This window comes from Emys orbicularis, chromosome 3, assembly GCF_028017835.1.
Source record: "Emys orbicularis isolate rEmyOrb1 chromosome 3, rEmyOrb1.hap1, whole genome shotgun sequence".
Taxonomy (NCBI): domain Eukaryota; kingdom Metazoa; phylum Chordata; order Testudines; family Emydidae; genus Emys; species Emys orbicularis.
The window spans coordinates 177,360,492-177,380,517 of record NC_088685.1 but is presented as its reverse complement, the minus strand read 5'-3'; positions in this window follow the sequence as shown (position 1 = coordinate 177,380,517).

Sequence of the window (20,026 nt, the reverse complement as noted above, 5' to 3'; positions counted from 1 at the left end):
ATAATGTAACTTTGCCCCGTGCTGTTGCGCTGGCAGCATTGGCACTAGGCAGATTTCTGCTCCCCTGGCTATTTTTGGTGACCAAAGGCCTTAAAGTTTACGTCTCTATTTCCTCTCCCCTCTCATTTTTTTCTCTTTTCACTGGCAGCGTAATATAAACCAAACATCTGCAAGCAGGCAGACACAGCAGCAAAGTTGTTTCAAGAGCTTAATTTTTTTTTTTTTAATGAAGACAGGAGGTGGATAAGAATATAGCTCCTGACTCAAAGCACTGAATCAGTCAAGTCAGTGATTCCCCCATCCTGGAGTTATACACTGTGTCAATACCTCCCTCTGCTGAGAGCTCTACATTCCTTCTACCACACTTGATTATTTTTTTCTGTGGTAGCACTTGAATAGAAGCACAATCAGTCTATAATGCATGATGGAACAGCTTGCTAACTGTAGTAGAGGTGCTCTGTTGGGATTTGCAGGGTGTGCACATATCCCCCCTCACCCCATCAAGAGCTGTTTGTCTGTAGACTAGAACCTATTGCTAGGGAATGATAATAAAGAGTCACTGACCTTTTTATATCATCTTAAAGAATCCCTCATAGTTCATGGGAAAGTTTAAAGAACATTCTATTCAGATGTGTTTTACAATTTTGTGTTCTCTTCAGTTTTTCTCCATAGAAATATTTGCATGAAAACAGGTCCTGTTCTTGATCTTGATGTATGAACTACTAGGTGAAGTTGTATGGCTTGTGCTATTTAAGCAGTCAAATTGGATGATCTTAATGGCCTTAAAAATCTATGACTAATCTTACCTATACTGGAGTGAACATGAGTAACTCTGGTAGGAAGGTCAGAATGAGGCCCATAAACTCTGTTGTTCAGAGGCTTCGGTATTAGCTGTCCAAACTGGCTATTCTATACTTGTAATCATATATGGTGTAGATTTAAAAAAGTGACCACTGATTTTGGTTGCCTCAATTTTTGGATGCCCAACTCAAGACACCTAAAAGGGGCTTGATTTTCAGATAAGTGTTTAGCCCTAACTGAAAACCAGGCCAATTTAAGGTGGCTCAAGTTCAGCACTAAAAAAACCTGAGACGTATAATTTTTAGTTACTTTTGAAAATCTTGGCCATAGGGTAGAGCCTGAGACGTAACTTGCACTGTGTTACTTCTTTACATCAGCAGAGTTAATCCCAATTTACACTGACATAAATGAGATCAGAATCAGACCCATTGTGTTTAATTAGTGCCAGCATGCTTGGTTGCTTTGGAAATTTTGATGCTAAGAATGACACCAACTAAGGAATAAGCAGCAGGAGTAAATTAATTCCTGAAAGCAAAATTCCGGTGTATATTTGAATTGGTCTAATAATAACTCGCAAGGAATAGGATACTCACCTGATCTGTGAAGCTTTCTAAGATAGTGTACTACTTTGTGTATGCTCTGTCTTCTATTGTGTTGTAAAATACCAGACTTTCCTCTGTTCTATTTCTTGCATATTTATGCACAACAGAAAAGTGTAAGTGAAATGCATATATTAATTATAGGGTGCAGTGTGGGATCATTTTGAAAAGCTGGCCTTAGTTTTTTCACTTGTGAATTGGATTTGCCATTATTTTGGGGGCATAGCTGAGTTCATTTAGATATCTAAGGCTTTGTCTACACTGCCAATTGAACGATAAAACTTTTGTTGTTCACAGATGCTTAAAAAAGCTCCCCCACCACCCGAAAGACAAAAGTTTTGCCACGGCAAGTACTTGTGTGAACGCCCATGTTGTCGGCAGGAGTGCTCTCCTGTCGACAACGCAAACCCTGCTTGTAAGGGATGGAAGTATTTTGTTGGCAAAAGTGCCGACAAAAAGTGTTTACACTGCCCGACTTTTAGTGACATGGCCGTGTCGCTAAAAGCTGTGTAGGGTAGACAAAGCCTAAGTCCCTGATTTGAAGGTGCGGTTATCTAGTTAGAAATCAAAATGATTTACACTGAGTTTTAGGCTTTGTCTTCACTACCCGCCGATCCGGCGGGTAGCAATCGGTTTATCGGGGATCGGCTTACCGCGTCTAGTGAAGACGCGGTAAAATCGATCCCTGATCGCTCTGCCGTCGACTCCGGAAATCCACCTCGGCAGGAGGCGGCAGCGGAGTCGGCGGCAGCGCGGCAGCGGTCGACTTTCCCGCGTCCTCACCGCTAGGTAAGCCGACCTAAAATACGCAACTTCAGCTACGGTATTCACGTAGCTGAAGTTGCGTATCTTAGGTCGGACCCCCGCTGTAGTGTAGACCTAGCCTAACTCTCAAATGCAGGTGCAAAATTCCATCAACAAGTAATTGTGTGCACAAAAGGCCTGATCAACTCCTGCAAGGTTCCCATTGACTTTGATGGGTTTTGGATTAGGACCAGATTACTGGCACAAAATCAAGGGCTAGAGCATCTATATATGTAAGACCTGATCAACCAATGGCAGCTGTTGGTGCCCAGCACTGCTAAAACCAAGGCCATAGTCTGCATATATCTGTAAATCTAATCACAAGAACACCTTATCTCATAGTTTTTGATACATGTTGCATTATTTCTTTTAAAAGCCATAAAGTGGTATCAGGCTGGTTGTATTATACTGTTTGAGATCATTTAAAGAAAATATCCACTCAATGTATAGTGGCAGTCAAAAAAGTTAACAGAATGTTAGGAACCATTAGGAAAGAGATACTATAATATTCACTCTTATTATCTGCCACTATATAAATCCATAGTACGCCCACACGTTGAATACTGCATAGAGTTCTGGTTGCCCCATCACAAAAAAGATATATTAGAGATGGACAAGGTACAGAGAAGGACAATAAAAATGATTAGGGTTATGGAACCTCTTCCATATAAGGGAAAAATGAAAATGATTGGGACTATTCAGCTTGGAAAAGAGACAACTATGGGGGGATATGATAGAGGTTTATAAAATCATGAATGGTGTGGAGAAAGTGAATAAGGAAGTGTTATTTCCCCCTTCAGATAAGATAAGAACCAGGGTTCACCCAATGAAATTAATAGGAAGCAGGTTTAAAACAAACCAAAGGAAGTACTTCTTTACACAAGGGAAAAATCAACCTGTGGAACTTGTTGCCAGGGGATGCTGTGAAGGCCAAAAGTGTAACTGAATTAAAAAATGAATTAGACAAGATCTGGGAGGATAGGTCCATCTGTGGCTATTAGCCAAAATAGGCAGAGATGCAACCCCATGTTCTGGGTGTCCCTAAACCTCTAACTTCCAGAAGCTGAGACTGGATGACAGAAGATTAGGGTTGGAAGAGACCTCAGGAGGTCAACTACTCCAAACACCTGTTCAAAGCAGGACTAACCCCAACTAAATCATCCCAGCCAGGGCTTTGTCACGCCGGGCCTTAAAAACCTCTAAGGATGGAGATTCCACCACGTCCGTAGGTAACCCATTCCAGTGCTTCACCACCCTCCTAGTGAAATAGGTTTTCCTAATATTCAACCTAGACCTCCCCCACTGCAACTTGAGACCACTGCTTCTTTTTCTGTTATCTGCCACCACTGAGAACAGCCTAGCTCCATCCTCTTTGGAACCACCCTCGGGGAGTTGAAAGCTGCTATCAAATCCCCCTAACTCTTCTCTTCTGCAGACTAGTTTCCTCAGTCTCTCCTCATAAGTCATGTGCCCCAACCCCTAATTATTTTCATTGCCCTCCGCTGGACTCTCTCCAATCTGTCCACATCCTTTCTGTAGTGGGGGGCCCAAAACTGGACACAATACTCCAGATGTGGCCTCATCAGTGCCGAATAGAGGGGAATAATCACTTCCCTCGATTTGCTGGCAGTGCTCCTACTAATGCAGCCCAATAAGCCATTAGCCTTCTTGGCAACAAGGGCACACTGTTGACTCATATCCAGCATCTTGTCCACTGTAATTCCCAGGTCCTTTTCTGCAGAACTGCTGCTTAGCTAGTCGGTCCCCAGTCTGTAGCAGTGCATAGGATTCTGTCCTATGTGCAGGACTCGGCACTTCTCCTTGTTGAACCTTATCAGATTTCTATTAGTCCAATCCTCCAATTTGTCTAGGTCACTCTGGACCCATTCCCTACCCTCCAGCATATTTACCTCTTCCCCCAGCTTAGTGTCATCTGCAAATGATGGATCATTTGATTAAATTGCCCTGTTCTGTTCACTCCCTCTGAATCATTGACATTGGCCACTGTCAGAAAACAGGATACTGGGCTAGATGAGCCACTGGTCAGACCCATTATGGGATATGCTAAGAACATAAGAATGGCCAATAATGGGCCAGTCCCTCCTAATATGATTGAAATCTCCAGTGGAACCACTCCTCCTTCTGCAGGAGTTCCCGTCCAATTTACCCATGTTGAAAAGTTTCGGCTGATGTAAATTCTATTCAGAATTTGGTATTGAATAATAGTGTTGAGTGCAGATAGAAATGTTGGTAATGTGTTTTGTAAATTTAGCACCAGCATTTTTCAGCACCAGGGAGTTTAAGGGAGTTTTGCCAAGCATATGATGAGAGCTATTGTATTTACATTTCCTAAATGAGTGTCACTGAACTTAGTTTAAATACATACATAACTGTGTGTGCACGGGTGTATTGAGCAACCAATATTCTAGCTTAGGGCAAAAGCAGAAAGCTGTCTGTTCATGTCTAGCAGCAGTTAGAAAGCAGATTGAAGACTGAAGAAAAGAGCCCATGAATCAGAAGGGATCATTATTAGAGCTGTGCTCAATGCTCAGAGAAACCCGAGACCAGGCGAATCTCAGCAGGTTTCAGGTTTTCTGACAGTCGAAACTCAGATCAGGTTCCTTGAGAGTTTTTCTAAGGCTCAAGAATTTCTGAGCAAACCTAAACCTGCTGAATACTTAGAACTTGAATAGCAGCTTTTCAATACATGCTCAGAGTACTTTACAAACATTGACTAATTAATTCCCACAACACCCTTGTGCGATAGGGAACTATGATAATCCTCATTGTAGAGATGGGGTCCTGAGGCAAAGAGATGAAGGGCCAGATTTTGAAATATATTTAGGCGCCTAGAGATGCAGATGGGAGCCTAGTGGGTGTGTAACTAGTGCCTAGGTGTCTAACTACCTTTTGGAAATCCCATTAGGTGCCTGTTTGAATCTTCAGGTGCCTAAATACCTTTAAAAATCTGGTCCAAGTGACTTCTCCAAAGTCTCACAGTAAGTTTGTGGCAGAGCTGATACAAGAACTCATGACTGGAGCTGGATGAACTATTTGTAATGAAAAAGTTGTAGGAAGAATGTAGTCCTTTTTTCAGTTTGCAAATTATCTGCAAGCTGACTTTGATTTTAACATATTTGTTCATTATTCAGATTAGGTAAATGATGAATGGGAATATATTTCATTCTATGGGTAGATTGCAAACTATTTGCTGTAACTATTGTTTTGATTATTTGCTATTAATAATTAGCTGTTTGTAATATGTGATGGTATTATTACTGCTCCCTGATTGGATGACACAAGCCCACAGAAAGATTTTATAAGGGCCACACAAACACTTGTGTGAATACATATTTGCATATGTATCCCTCAGTTTGGGAAGCTATGTGGGTAATTACACAACATACATACAAGCGAAAGAAGACAGTCTTTTCATTAAGGCCCTCAACTAGAAATTTGAGATCTGGCTCCTATTCCTGGCCCTGTCACAGACTTCTTGTGTGACCTTGAACAAGTCACTTAGCCTCTCTGTGCTTCAGTTTCCCCATCTGTAAAATGGGGATAGTTGTATTTCTCCACATCACAGGGCTGCTGTGAGGGTACATTGCGGTTGTGAGGTGCTCAGATACTAACAGGAGACAAAGGAAGATTAAATAAAAACTCTATTAAATGGGCAAAATATTTTCACGAACTACAGAGTTAAATTCTGATTAGAAATCATGGTCTCATTTCCCTTTTCAAGCTCTTCGCACACATCTGCCTCTTCCAGTAACTGATCACTACAATCACAGCTGATGAAGAGCTGTTCTGTATATCCTTCTCCTTTGATCTAATGACAGTTCCAGTCTCTAAATTAACCAGCAGTGGGTGCTACAGAGAGAAGCATCCAGTACTCTTCTGTTGAACACAGGGTGCCTACTCTGGTCTGCTGGGATGATGATCCAAGGCCAGTTTCACTGCTACAGATCTTGATTGATAGCTGAAACAAAACCCGCATCTGTGGGTTGTCTAGGTCAAGCTGTCTTTGACTGTTTTATCACCACATGCACTTGGCTTGACATAAGAAGATTTAGGGACACCACCAATCCGTGATGATGGAGTTCTGGCAGTTTGAAAAGACTGTTGCAAGACATCACCTTGCAAAATCTGGTTAAGTTACTGCTTTGCTTTTAGACACTTCCCAGGACCCTGGAAAAAAGAATGTTTGAACATGACCCTATGCAATCAGTAACTATATGGTTATTAGCTATACAATAATAAAATGTTGTTAAATCCACTACTCAGGAGGGACTCTGATTGGAGAAGTTGAAGAGTATTCTGTAGGGCAGGAACAGTGCAGGGAGCTGCAGTCAGTACCTTTACTGGTCACTGCATTTGATTTGAGGAGAAAAGCAACGTGCACATTTGGTTTCTGTGCTGAAAACTCCTTTCTTTTTGGAATGGCGAGAGGAAACCAGAATTGTGATACCACCATAAGCCCTCTTCTCACTCCCAGTTTTGCTTTAAGCTAGTTAGATTTTTGGGGCCAGGTGAGGAATAATTTATAAATGGCAGGCTAATTGATATGAATTGCTGATACTATAAGTCAGGAGAAAATGTTTAAGGTAGAGATGGACCCAAACTACAAAATTCTGCTCCTGATCCAGATTTCAAACACTTCCGAGTTCAGGGATGGTCAGACCAAGAGATTTAGCTTGGTCCATTCTGTAATCAGAACCTGCTCTGTGTTCAGGTTTTGAATACCTTCCTGAACTCAAAGCTTAGGGGTGTTCAGTTTGGGTCCATTTCTACTTTAAAGTGATGCTGAATCAGTGATACACTCTGTTCAGTTGTGCTCACTTGTTGACCTTTCTCTAGATGTCAACACAAGGCTCCTGCTGGGAAATCTGTTCACATTCAGATGACAATGCAGGGCTGATTTTACCCAAGAATTGTTCTGTCACTAGCAGGAGGTAGGCAGGCAGGTGCACACAAGGGATGTTTTTCAGCTGCAAAATAAAGAGGAAAGGAAATGAAAGGAATTCAAACATGAAACTGAAGAACTACTATCAGTGAAACCAGCCTCTGTACCAGATGACTGGAAGGTAGCTAATGTAATGCCAATTTTTAAAAAGGTCTCCAGAGGCAGTCTTGGCAATTACAGGCCAGTGAACCTAATTTCAGTACTGAGAAAATTGATAGAAGCTATTATAAAGAACAGAATTCTAAGATAAACATGATTTGTTGGGGAAGAGTCAATATGGTTTTGGTAAAGGAAAGTCATGTTTCACTAATTAGAATTCTTTGAGGGAGTCAACAAGAATGTGGATAAGGTGATCCAGTCCATATAGTATACTTGAATTTTCAGAAAGCCTTTGACAAAGTCCCTCACTAAAGGCTCTTAAGGAATCTAAGTAGCCATGGGATAAGAGGAGACGTCCTCTCATGGATCAGTAACTGGTTGAAAGTCAGGAAACAAAGGGTAGGAATATATGGTCAATTTTCACAATGGAGAGAGGTGAACAGCAGGGTCCCCCAGTGATCTGTACTGGGGCCTGTGCTGTTCAACATATTAAACAATGATCTGGAAAAGGGGGTAAATACTGAAGTAGCAAAGTTTGCAGATGATACAAAATTATTCAAGATAGTTAAGTCTAAAGCAAGGAGTTACAGGGGGAGTCTCACAAAACTGGGTGACTGGACAACAAAATGGCAGATGAAATTAAATGTTGATAAATGCAAAGTAATGCACATTAGGAAAAAATAACCCCAACTATACAAATACAACGATTGGTTCTAAATTAGCTGTTACCACTCAAGAAAGAAATCTTGGAGTCACTGTGGATAGTTATCTGAAGACCTCTGCTCAATGCACAGTAGTATGTTAGTAATTATTAAGCAAGGAATAGAAAATAAGATAGAAAGTATCATAATGTCACTACATAAATCCACCTTGAATATTGTGTCCATCTCTAAAAGGATATAGTGGAACTGGAAAAGGCTCAGAGAAGGGCAACAAAGATGACCAAGGATATGGAATGGCTTCCATTAGAGGAGGGACTAAAAAGATGAGGGCTATTCATCTTAGGAAAGGGACTATTAAGGGGGGATATAATAGAGGTCTATACATTCATGAATGGTGTGAAAAAAGTGAATAGAGAAATGGTACGCAGTTTTAATACAAAAAAGTAGTACTTTTTCATGCAATGTACAAATAACCTCTGAAATTCGTTGCCATGGGATGTTGTGCTAGCCAAAAATATAATCAGAATCAAAAATGAATTGAATAAGTCCATGGAGGATAGGCCCATCAATGGTGATTAGCCAAGATGGTCAGGGATGCATCCCCAGGCTCAGGGTGACCTAAACCTCTGACTGCCAGAAGCTGGAAAAAGGAGACGGGTGGATCACCAGAATTGCCCTGTTCTGTTCACTATGCCTGAAGCTCTAGTACGGAGCCACTGTCGAGACAGAATACTGGGCAGGATAGACCTTGGTCTGACCCAGTATGGCAGGTCTTACGTTTTTATTTCCTGCTGTCTTCACGAGGTATAGCTGAGATCAGACTTTGATCCATTATTAACCTTTTTTATTATAGGAAAGTGTCTAGACTCACATCTTTAGGTGGTGTAAATTGAAGAAGTTCCATTGACTTCAATTGAGTTAAATCTATGTAAACACCAGTTGAGAATCTGGCCTTAATTATGGAATGTAGAATTGAAAAGCAAAGCCAGAATACATTCCTCCTCTTGAGTCTCATTAGCTAATGCTCATCTGGTCACTGCCAATCTAGTTGGGTAGCCTATGTCAGTTACATATTTGACCTTTTTTAGATAAAAATTATATATAAGGGAGGCCTAGAGCGCTGGACTGGGACTCAGGACACCTATGTTCTAATCCCAGCTCTTCCATTGGATTGCTGGGGGGCCTTAGGTAACTCACTTCACTTCTCTCCATTTGTTTCCTCATCTGTAAAATTGGATAATGATGCTTACCTTCTTTGTAAGGCGCTGTGACAGAGCTCGACTCACCACTGTGGCGCCTCCTGCTGGCCGTCCTTGGAATTAGCTCAGGGTTGCCAGTGCACCCTCCTCAGGTGGTGTCTCGCCCGTCATCACTCCCTCCCTGCATCCAGGACTGTGTCGCTCCATGGACCACATCCTCCTCCTCTGGACACAGCCCTCCAGCTGTGCCCTATTCAGTTCTTTCCCCCCTTCACCAGCAGTCCTCAGTCCAACCACTTGCCTCAGTGGCAATCTTCAGTCCCAGTTCTAGCCACTCCTCTCAGTGGCATAGTGCAGTCCATGCACTGGCCACTTCCCTCAGTGGCAAGTGGGGGCAAGGGAGCCCGGGCCCACCTGCTACTCCGGGCCCTGACCCGGGGACCCTATAGCCGGCAGTCACGTACTGCCCCTTCTCCAATTCCACCGTTCCCTTCCCTGGGCCACTTCCCCACAACCCCAGCACCTCCTCTGCCCTTGTACCAGGGCCTCAGTTTGGCAGCCATCAGCCTGGAGCTGTCTCATTCTTTGCTGACCTTGTCCAGCACTGCTCTGTCCATGGTGCTCCAGCCCTCTAAGCAGTCAGTTCTCCTCCCTCAAACTCCAGGGAGTGACTGCCCCTGCTTTACTCTGCCCTTCTTATATGGACCAGTCTGGCCCTGATTGGCTCCTCCAAAAAACGTTCCCCTAATTGGCTGGCACTACAAGCCTTTTCCTTATTGACTGCCTCCTGCACAGCCTCCCCGGGGAGGCTTTAACCCCTTACATACCAGTGAGGGGCAGCCGCCCCATCACAGGCGCTCTGAGATCTATGGATAAAAGGTGCTATATCAGAGCTAGGTATTAGTAGAGGTAGTTATTTTAAATCAGTGCTCAGTGATCTCTGAGTCTCAAATTATTTAGTTCATTATATTGCTTATCTTCTTTTAATTTTCTGAAAATGTGTGTAAGTCTTAAGTAAGCATACATTAAATTATGGCAACTACAACGAGTGGCTCTTCTTAGTAGCTACCATTTATTTTTTAATAAACATACAAAAATCATTAATATCTTGGAACATTTTCTACTTTTCCTCACAAATTATTATTAGGTGCATTTAATGCGTGAGTGTATGCCCATCTACCCAGCCATGCCTCAATTTAGAATTCTGAAGTGTTGACCTACATACCTACATATAAAATAATGAGGTTTGTAGACAACTGTATATGATAGCAAGAGCCACCCGTAAAATACTACAGTAGTAAACAGAACTGGTCCAAATCACTGCAGTGACACGATTAGAAACTATAGTGTTTTTAGACCATTACTGTACAATCCTGTGGTGGTTTTTTTTAATAAGGACAAAATGTTCCGTGTCCTATAATGACTGCAGGACATCGAGGCAGTGGGATGCGTATAAGTACCCCATTATATAAACCTGTCTCTTACAGTGCTTGTGTATAAGGCTAGGAGACCTCACTATGACATTTCAGAATAGAAAACTTTGCCTACAAGGTCTGGCTCATATAAGAGTACATATGTTAGGTTACATGGTGTGTGTGAACCTGTGGTGGTATTAGATCCCCCGACTTCCATCAAATCACTGCTCATACTCCGGACAGGATAAAATAAGTAAGTAATGTGTGTTACACTTTTCTTTCTTCCTGAAAAGAAACTGATGTGTTGCCCAAAAGCCTAGTTCCAGCAGGAGTAGCACAGTGGAAAATATAAGCCTTTCTATTGGCCTGGGTGACAGAAATGTTGATCTGACTCATGCAGTGATGCCCAAGCTTTTCTGGAGAAGCTTGTGTCTCAGAAGAAATAAGAGTGCAGTTTTTAATCTACATGGGTCCATAGAGTTCTGTTGGCTTGAGCACAACAGTGAGGAGGAACAGAAGAACTGTGTTCCATATCCATATCCCATGTGTAGCATTGGGAATGGAAGTGCTAATGGCGTATTCATATGCCAGGGTTTTACAAACTGAGATAAAAAAGTACCAGAAAAACTTCCATTAGATCTTCCAATTTAACACAGACCAATGGCTGCACAGAAGTCACTGGTGAAAAAGAGTGAAATTCTTTAACACTGGTATTGCAATGATTGGGTTAGTCTATCTGTATACACACAAACATTCATTTTGCATACTTCATAGTACATTTTGTGCATGCAATCATCTCTTTGCACCCATGTGTAAGTGAGATGAGAATCTAGCCTGGTGTGATTTCCTCCCCACACCCACCCTGCTGGGTCCCAGCACAGTCTTCTGTGCCATACCAAGCATAGCTAGTTCTGGTTCTTCACTGTGGGGTTATCTTCCCGCCTCTTTATTTAAAAAATTGCTCATTTAAAAACTAGAGTTGCAACCTTGACTTTAGGTATATATAATTGCAATTCCAAGCAATATACTCTTCTTCCCAGCAGAAGCAGTTGGGGCACCACAGATAGGGTGACCAGATGTCCTGATTTCTTAGGGACAGTCCCGATATGGGGCTTTGTTTTATATAGGCACCTATTACCTCCCACCCCCTGCTATCTGGTTACCCTAGCCACAGAACAATATTTAAAGAACAACCAAATAAAAAAAATATAAGACAGAAGTTAATTAAAATAGAGACAAAATCCAAATCCAGACAACCCCTCAAGCATGGCAGCCCCTAGAGAATACAGCTAGCAATGGACATTTATTTTTTAGCTGGCAATGAGTAAAGATTGAACAGTAGTGAGAGCCCAATTCACAATCTTGAGACCCCAGCTGCACACTCTCTCACCAATTTAAGCCAAACGGGTGTCACCACCAAAAGCTGGCTTGAGAAGAAACCTAGAGCAAGAACAGGAAGCCAGTAAACTGAGAACAGGTCCCATTGTTTGTGGCTAATGGGCCTGAACTTGCTTCCACTGCAGTGTATGGCAAAACTCCTGTTCAAATAAGTGGGGTATTGTCAGGCCCTTATATACATCAAAGCAAGGATCCAAACCTGCAACGCTTACCACTATTTTTTATTACTGCAGAACCTAAAAACCCCAATCAATAACCAGGGCCTATGGTTTTAGATGCTATACAAAGAAGTAATGAAATCAGTCCTTGCCCCAAATTGCTACATCTTCAGTGTCAGACAGGAGGCAGGAGGTGGATGAAATAGACAAACTGCTTGTTGGAAGGATGAGGTAAAAATAAAACTAACAGAGCTGAGTGGAAAAGCAGAACCAATGCTAGACTGGTGGTGTGTAGACAGAAACCTTGACTGCAGGTTGGGTGCCATGGCTGTAATTCACTTTTGGCACTTTGGCACAAAGCAAAGGCAGTTTTTAATCTCTCCCCAAATATTTTTTCCCTGCCTAGCCACCTTTTAATTTCTCGTTCCCTCTCTCATCAACCTTATGGTTGAATGCTTTTACTTATTCACTATTCAAGCCTTTACACTGCTGGGTTCTGTCATTTATATCATGTATGCTCCACCACCTTGTATAGTTTAATCCTGTAACAGCACTTTGGTACCCAGTGTGTGGAAAAACCACTGTATGCTTGTATTGTACATTCTGCTTCTCTGTTGAGTGTGACTGTGGTGTGAATGGCAAACACTAAGCACAGAGAGCATCATAACATCAGCCTATTACATCAAAAGTGTGAAACCACATACGGAAGCCACCCGGGTCCCAGGTTCAGCGTGCTTTCTGGGTTTTTTTTTTTCCTGCCTTCTGAGCTGAGCTATGACTGTAAACAGACCTTTTGTTTTTGTTCTTTTGCTTTTCATGCATCTCTTCCTGCATGGCAACTATGTGACTGCACAGTTACCTACAGAGCAGCAGAATTTCCCCTTTAAAAGCTTGCTGTGCAATCTCATGATTATGGCTGCATTTTTTAAAAATAAAAGACTCATCTTGAGCTCCTTTGCTGGGTAAAATCATCACTGATTTCAAGTGAGAATTTTTTCTGCTTTATCCTGTTCACCAAGATCTTGGTAGATCACATGCAAACTGTTCTTAAACCTACTTCTATTCAGCTACTTGCTTTGATGGGTGTTTAATGCTATAACTAGGAAACAAAATATAAGTACTATAAAATAATAACAATAAAGAGCCTGATTTTTCTTTCATTTGTACTGGTTTTACATCACTTATGTAAGGGGAGTTACTCTAGATCTACACTGGTGTAAACAAGGGAACATTCAACCCTATTTGGTCTTTGCAAATGCATTCTAATCTAGACTATAAGATTGCATTTTAAATTTTATTCTCTGAGCCTGATTCTTTACTTCCATGTATCTACCACTCACCCACACCAGAGGTAATGTTTTACACCCCTCTTCACAGGTGTGAATGTTAGGTGGTGTGATCTAGGTGATAGAAGACCTGGGTTCTTGTCTTAACTCTGCCATTGGCTTGCTGTGTGTGACAATATGTAAATTTCAAGTTCCAATGGCTGAAAGTTGAAGCTAGAGAAATTCGGACAACAGGTAAGGTGCAAATTTTCAATGGTAACATTGGAACAACTCACCTAGGGATGTAGAGGATTCTCCATCACTTAAACTATTTAAATCAAGACTGGATGTCTTTCTAAAAGATAGTCGGCAATCCTTCAGAGTTCAAGGATGATTGCCTTCCATGGAATGATGGCCAGTTATTGCTGGTGGATCTGCAGGTGGCTAATGAGACCAATCTGGGATTCACAGATCTTGCACAGCTGGGGCAGACATTTCCCAGTGGAAGGAGTGGATCTGGATTGTTGAGTCGGGCTGCGGCATGTTCTTTTCTCCGTTTCTCTGTGTCCTGTTGTCTTTGTTGGATCTCGAAATACTGGGATCCTTGCCACAAGGTCCTTTTCCATTTTGGTTAGTTGAGGGTTTGGGTTTCCCATGAGTTTGTTAATATTGCACTTGTTCATGTTGGCTTTGACGGTGTCTTTGAAACTCATTTTTTGCCCATCCATTGGCCATGGGTCAGTTGTGAGAACATGACCTGCAGTTGATTGTCAGGCATTTGAGGAACATGACCAGCCCAAAGGGGACGGTGGTAGCCAGTGCTTAATTTGTAACAAAAGAGGTGCCAGGCTCAAGCAATTAGGTGCCGGGTCTCAAATAATTTTTTTACATTCATAACTAATGCAGCAAGTGCAGAGGCTATGAACTGCCAAACCTAGAGGTGCCAGGGCTCAGCCCTGGCAAACCCTGGCACAAATTAAGCACTGGTGGTATCTCCATTTTTACAGGTGGAGAACTGAGGCACAGACACATTGTCAAAAGCATACACTAATTTTAGGTGCTAAATTTGAGGTACCTATGGCCTGATTTTTTTTCAAAGAATGTAGCATTTTAAAGTACTTTACATGTTCAAAGCACAGCTCCCATTGACTTCAGTTGTAGCTAAGTGCATAGCACTTCTGCCAGTCAGACATCAGTTGTCTCAAGTTGAGCATGTAGCTAGTGAGCATCTATGAACATTTTGATTTAAGTGACTTACCCAGCATCACATGGGAACAGTGGCATAGGCAGGGATAGAATCTAATTCTCTAGGATGGCATTCAACTGTCTTAATCATAGACTTTCCTTTCTCTTTTGGCAGTCCCCTGCATAATTCACTACAAAACTTCACCCCTGAGCAAGACTATTGTGTGCATTGAATAAAGCTGGGGTTATGTGAAAAAAATAAGTTGATTATGTAATTAAAAACAATATCATAATGCATATATAAAAGGGGACTGAATTAAGTTTACACAGACAACCTTAATTCTAACACTTCCTAACTTCTGAGTGCTTGACTTTGCAATCTTAATAATGTTCTTTAATGTTGGGTTTTTCTTATTAATTTCCTAGCTTTTATAAAAGTGGAATGAAAACACACATTCCATCATGTGGCATCAAATTGACCTCCACAGGGCTGAAACCTATAGACCTCTGCCACTTGAGCTAATGGAGTAACAGGTTGTTATGCTCTGTGTGGACCACCACTAGAGGGGGATGGGACAATTTGCCAATGGCTGACCACAGAAGAATGGTGGGACTCAGGGATCTTGTGTTCCTTTCCAGGCTCTGAAGAGGAGTGTTCTCTAGTGGGCACAGGCTCTTCTGATCATTCCCAACAAGTTTTTCCTCCAACTTGTTCCTGTTCCTGTCCTGTCTCTTTCCCATCCCTTACTCCTCATCCCAGTCCCTTTCTCCTCACTTAGCCAATCCCCCCAGTCCCAGTCTCCTTGCTCAGCCATTCACAGTCCTCCATCTCCTTGTCCCCATTTCCCTTTTCCAGCCATTCCCGAGCCTTCCCTATGCATGTTCCTCATCCCTAGTCCCAGTATCCCTCCCCATGCTTCTCATCCAGTTTCAGTGTCCTCTCCCCTTTGTCCCAGTCTCTTTACCCAGTCAGTCCCAGTACTCCCCCCAAATCAAGCCCCTTATCAAATCTCTCCTCCCCACACCCAACTAGTTCTTAGTCCAAATCTCCTTTCCCTGCCACTCCCAGGCCTGGTCCCCACTAAGCCCCCACTTCGGACTAAGGTACGCAAATTCAGCTACGTTAATAACGTAGCTGAATTCGAAGTACCTTAGTCCGAACTTACCGCGGGTCCAGACGCGGCAGGCAGGCTCCCCCGTCGATGCCGCGTACTCCTCTCGCCGAGCTGGAGTACCGGCGTCGACGGCGAGCACTTCCGGGATCGATCCCAGAACATCGATTGCCTGCCGCTGGACCCTCCGGTAAGTGTAGACGTACCCACAGGCTCCTCATCCAATGTCAGTATTTTACTCACTCACAACTTTCCCCTCAGTTTCCCTCCTAGTCCCAGTCTCTGCCCTGGCTTCCAGTCTTCCTCTCCCCACCCAGTCCCAGTCTCTTCCCCAATGTTCTTTGTCCCATCCTTCCCCCCCCACCCCTGAGATCCAGCTCTTCCGCATCTGCATTCAAGTCATGTATCTTCCTCCTCTGTGGTGTCTGGACACCTGGGGATGGGGGTGTCATTGAAGGCACAGGAGAGGCCGTCTGCCTCTTCTTAGTTCCAGTGCCCAGCCCCATCCTGGCCCAAAGTAGCCAGGAGCAGCTTTGCCCCCATACTGTAAGCTAGAGCATGGTCACCCTGTGGAGATGCTGCAGGCACAGTCTGGTCAGCATCAGAAGCTAGGAGAGGCTGGGAGGATGGAATCTGGAGATTTTAGCTGCTAATATTTAAGAAGTCTGTAATGAGCATGTGAAAACAGATTTTTTTTTCAAGGGCTTATACAGTGGCCAAATGAGTCTTATGGGAAGGGTTGAGCAACCTTCATAAAGGCGATGCTATCAACCCCACCTGTAATAAAGTCCATATTCTGGACTCATTTACACTGAAGTAACTCTATGATCTAGTCTCTGGCTTCTAGTCTCTTTCATTCTAACTAAAATTAGGAACAGGAAAAATCAGACTGTGGAATGTGAACCACCCCAGTCTAAAGGCCAGCTTGCCCTTCCCTAAAATAAGCCTGTCTAAAAGAGTAGTTAATGGAATGAAACTGCTCCTCAGTGGACCATGGGCCTGATTCTCATGTGACCTATAGCCATTTTACACTTTTGTATCTATTTTATACTGGTGTAAGTAAGAGGGAACTATGGGCCAGATTTTCAAGTGCTCAGCAATCACCGTCAGGGCCAGATTTTAAAAATAGCTCACATCCCATTTAGGGTATGTCTACACTGGAATAAGAAACCCACAGCACAGCTGAGGCTGGCTTGGGTCAGCTGATTCGGGCTAGTGGGGCGCAGGCTGTGAGGCTAAAATTGCTGTGTAGACCCCTCATGGGGTCCCAGAGCTCAGGCTCCAGCCCAAGCATGAATGTCTATACAGCAGTTTTACAGCCCCGTAGCCTGAGCCAGTTGACCCAGGCCAGCCATGGGTGTTTAATTGCTGTATAGATATACCCTTAGTACCTAAATAGGGGCACATTTTGAAAAGTGCTCTGCACTCAACAGCCCCCCCACTGTGACATGAATTTTGGGTACTGAACTCTTTTGAAAATCTGCCCCATGTGCTTTTTAAAACTGAGACTGAGCTGCTAGTGAAAGTCTAGGCCTAAATTTTCAAAAGTTACTAGTGATTTTTGGGTACCTAACTGGAGATCACAGTTGCCAACTTTCACGTGGTAAATAAACACCACGACTTTCACAATAAGCCAAAAATCAAGCTAATCCCATTTCAAAACAAGGCCCAAACAAGCCAATCCCTAAGAACACCAACACTCTATGTGACTAGATTCCCCCGGCGTGCAGTCTGGGACTGTGGTGGGCCCACTGTGCACCCCTGACTCTCTCCCCACCTTGCGCCCCTGCTTGCCGGGAGCCAATAAAAAAAGAAGAAGCAACAAGCTACAACAAGCAGCAAACTACAAGCCAAACAAGCTACAAGCCAAAAACTAGCCAACAAGCAACTCACAAGCCAATTAAGCCAAAAACAAGCCCAATTTCTGCGTTTTTTTCCGCGGGTTTGGCATTTCTGCTGGAGACACCTTAAAGTTGCTTGATTTTCAGTAAGTGCTGAGCACCCAGCCTCTGAAAATAAGGCCCCTTTAGGTTGTCTCAAGTTCAGCACCCAAAATCCCTATTTTCTTTTGCAAAGCGATTGTTTCTTCTAGCTCATTTTTATAAGAAGAAAAAAGCGAAGGAATTCCAGGCAGATCACTAAAGCCTTGGTGACGACACTTAGGCCTTGTCTACACTACGAGAGTACTTCGATTTTAGTTAATTCGACTATGTGGAATCGATATTATTAAGTCGAACGTGTGTGTCCACACTAAGGACAGTAATTCGACTTTGTGAGACTTTGTGAGTCCACACTAACGGGGCAAGCGTCGACATTGGAAGCGGTGCACTGTGGGCAGCTATCCCACAGTTCCCGCAGTCCCCCCTGCCCTTTGGAATTCTGGGTCGAGCCCCAAATGCCTTCTGGGTAAAAAAATGTGTCGAGGGTGCTTTTGGGCGCCTGTCGTCATCCGTCCGTCACTCAAGCCCTCCCTCCCTCCCTCCCTCCCTGAAAGCGCCGGCGGGAAATAATTTCGCGCGCTTTTCTGATTACTGACAGCGCGGACGCCACAGCAGTGCGAGCATGGATCCCGCTGCGACCATCGCTGCAGTTGTGGCAGTTCTCAACGCCTCGCAGCTTCTCCTCCACCTGTACCAGAGGCAGCTGCAGATCAATCATGAGAGGAGGCTACGGCACTACCGTGACGGCATGAAGTCGGACACTAGCTCCGACCTCTCTGAGAACATGAGACCCAGCGCCCAGGACATCTCGCTGTCACTGGGTCTTGTTGATACTGTTGAACGGCGATTCTGGGCCCGTGAAACCAGCACGGAATGGTGGGACCGCATAGTGCTGCAGGTCTGGGATGAATCCCAGTGGCTGCGCAACTTTCGCATGCGGAAGGGGACTTTCCTCGAACTGTGTGAGTTGCTGTCCCCTGCCCTGAAGCGAAAGGACACCCGGATGCGGGCAGCCCTGACTGTCCAGAAGCGAGTGGCCATAGCCCTCTGGAAGCTCGCAACGCCAGACAGCTACCGGTCCGTCGCTAACCAGTTTGGCGTGGGCAAGTCTACCGTGGGGGTTGCTGTTATGCAAGTAGCCAGGGCAATCGTCAAGCTACTGCTATCTAAGGTAGTGACCCTGGGAAACGTTGAGCTCATCAGAGATGGCTTTGCCGAGATGGGATTCCCAAACTGCGGTGGGGCTATAGATGGGACTCACATCCCTATCCTGGGACCGGACCACCAGGCCAGCCAGTACATAAACAGAAAGGGATACTTTTCCATGGTGCTGCAAGCACTGGTGGACCATCGGGGACGTTTTACCAATATCTACGTTGGATGGCCTGGCAAGGTTCATGACGCTAGGGTGTTCAGGAACTCTGGTCTGTGTAGACGGCTGCAGGAAGGTCTTTACTTCCCGGACCACAAAGTAACTGTTGGGGATGTGGAGATGCCTACAGTCATCCTCGGGGACCCTGCATACCCGCTAATGCCCTGGCTCATGAAGCCCTACACTGGCGCACTGGACTCAGGGAAAGAACTATTCAACTACCGGCTCAGCAAGTGCAGAATGGTGGTGGAGTGTGGTTTTGGCCGTCTCAAGGGCAGATGGAGAAGCCTACTCACTCGCTGTGATCTCAGCGAGACCAATATCCCCATTGTGATAGCTGCTTGCTGTGTGCTCCACAATTTGTGTGAGAGCAAGGGGGAGACCTATATGTCAGGGTGGGAGGTTGAGGCAAATAGCCTGGCTTCTGATTACATCCAGCCAGACAGCAGGGCGATTAGAAGATCACAGCGGGACGCACTGTGCATCAGGGAGGCTTTGAAAGCCAGGTTCCTGACTGAACAGGGTCTCCAGTGACTTTTTACTTTGTGGACACAGATGCTGAACCTGCCCCCGTTTCTTTACCCAGTTACTGTTGACTATCCTTCCAAGTTACATACCCCCTTCCCCACCTTCCCAACAAATAAAATCTGTTCTGTTCTGTTAATGAACAAGGTTCTCTTTTTTACTGTTTTCGCGGGAATGTTTTAAACCGGGGACGCAGACTGTGGCGGGGGGCGGGCTTACTGTTTTGATGCAAATGATGCTTCTAAAGTCCGGAAATGACAGGCTCCGCAGTGCTGCATTGGTTGTTTCAACGCAGCCTGCCAGCAGTCCTGGGCGGGACTGGATGTATGTGTCGGCCAAGTGACTTTCTGGCAGGGGGCGGAGGGTAACAGATCCCCTGCTGCGTGGCTCTGTGATCCAGGATAAGGACCGCGGCATAGGATCTCTAACTGCCCTCCCCCGACACAAAGTCACAGATCAACCCCCTCGCACCCCAGAACAAGAAAACCGCCTCCCAGACTGACCAGGGTAACTGGTGACTGTGCTGTGT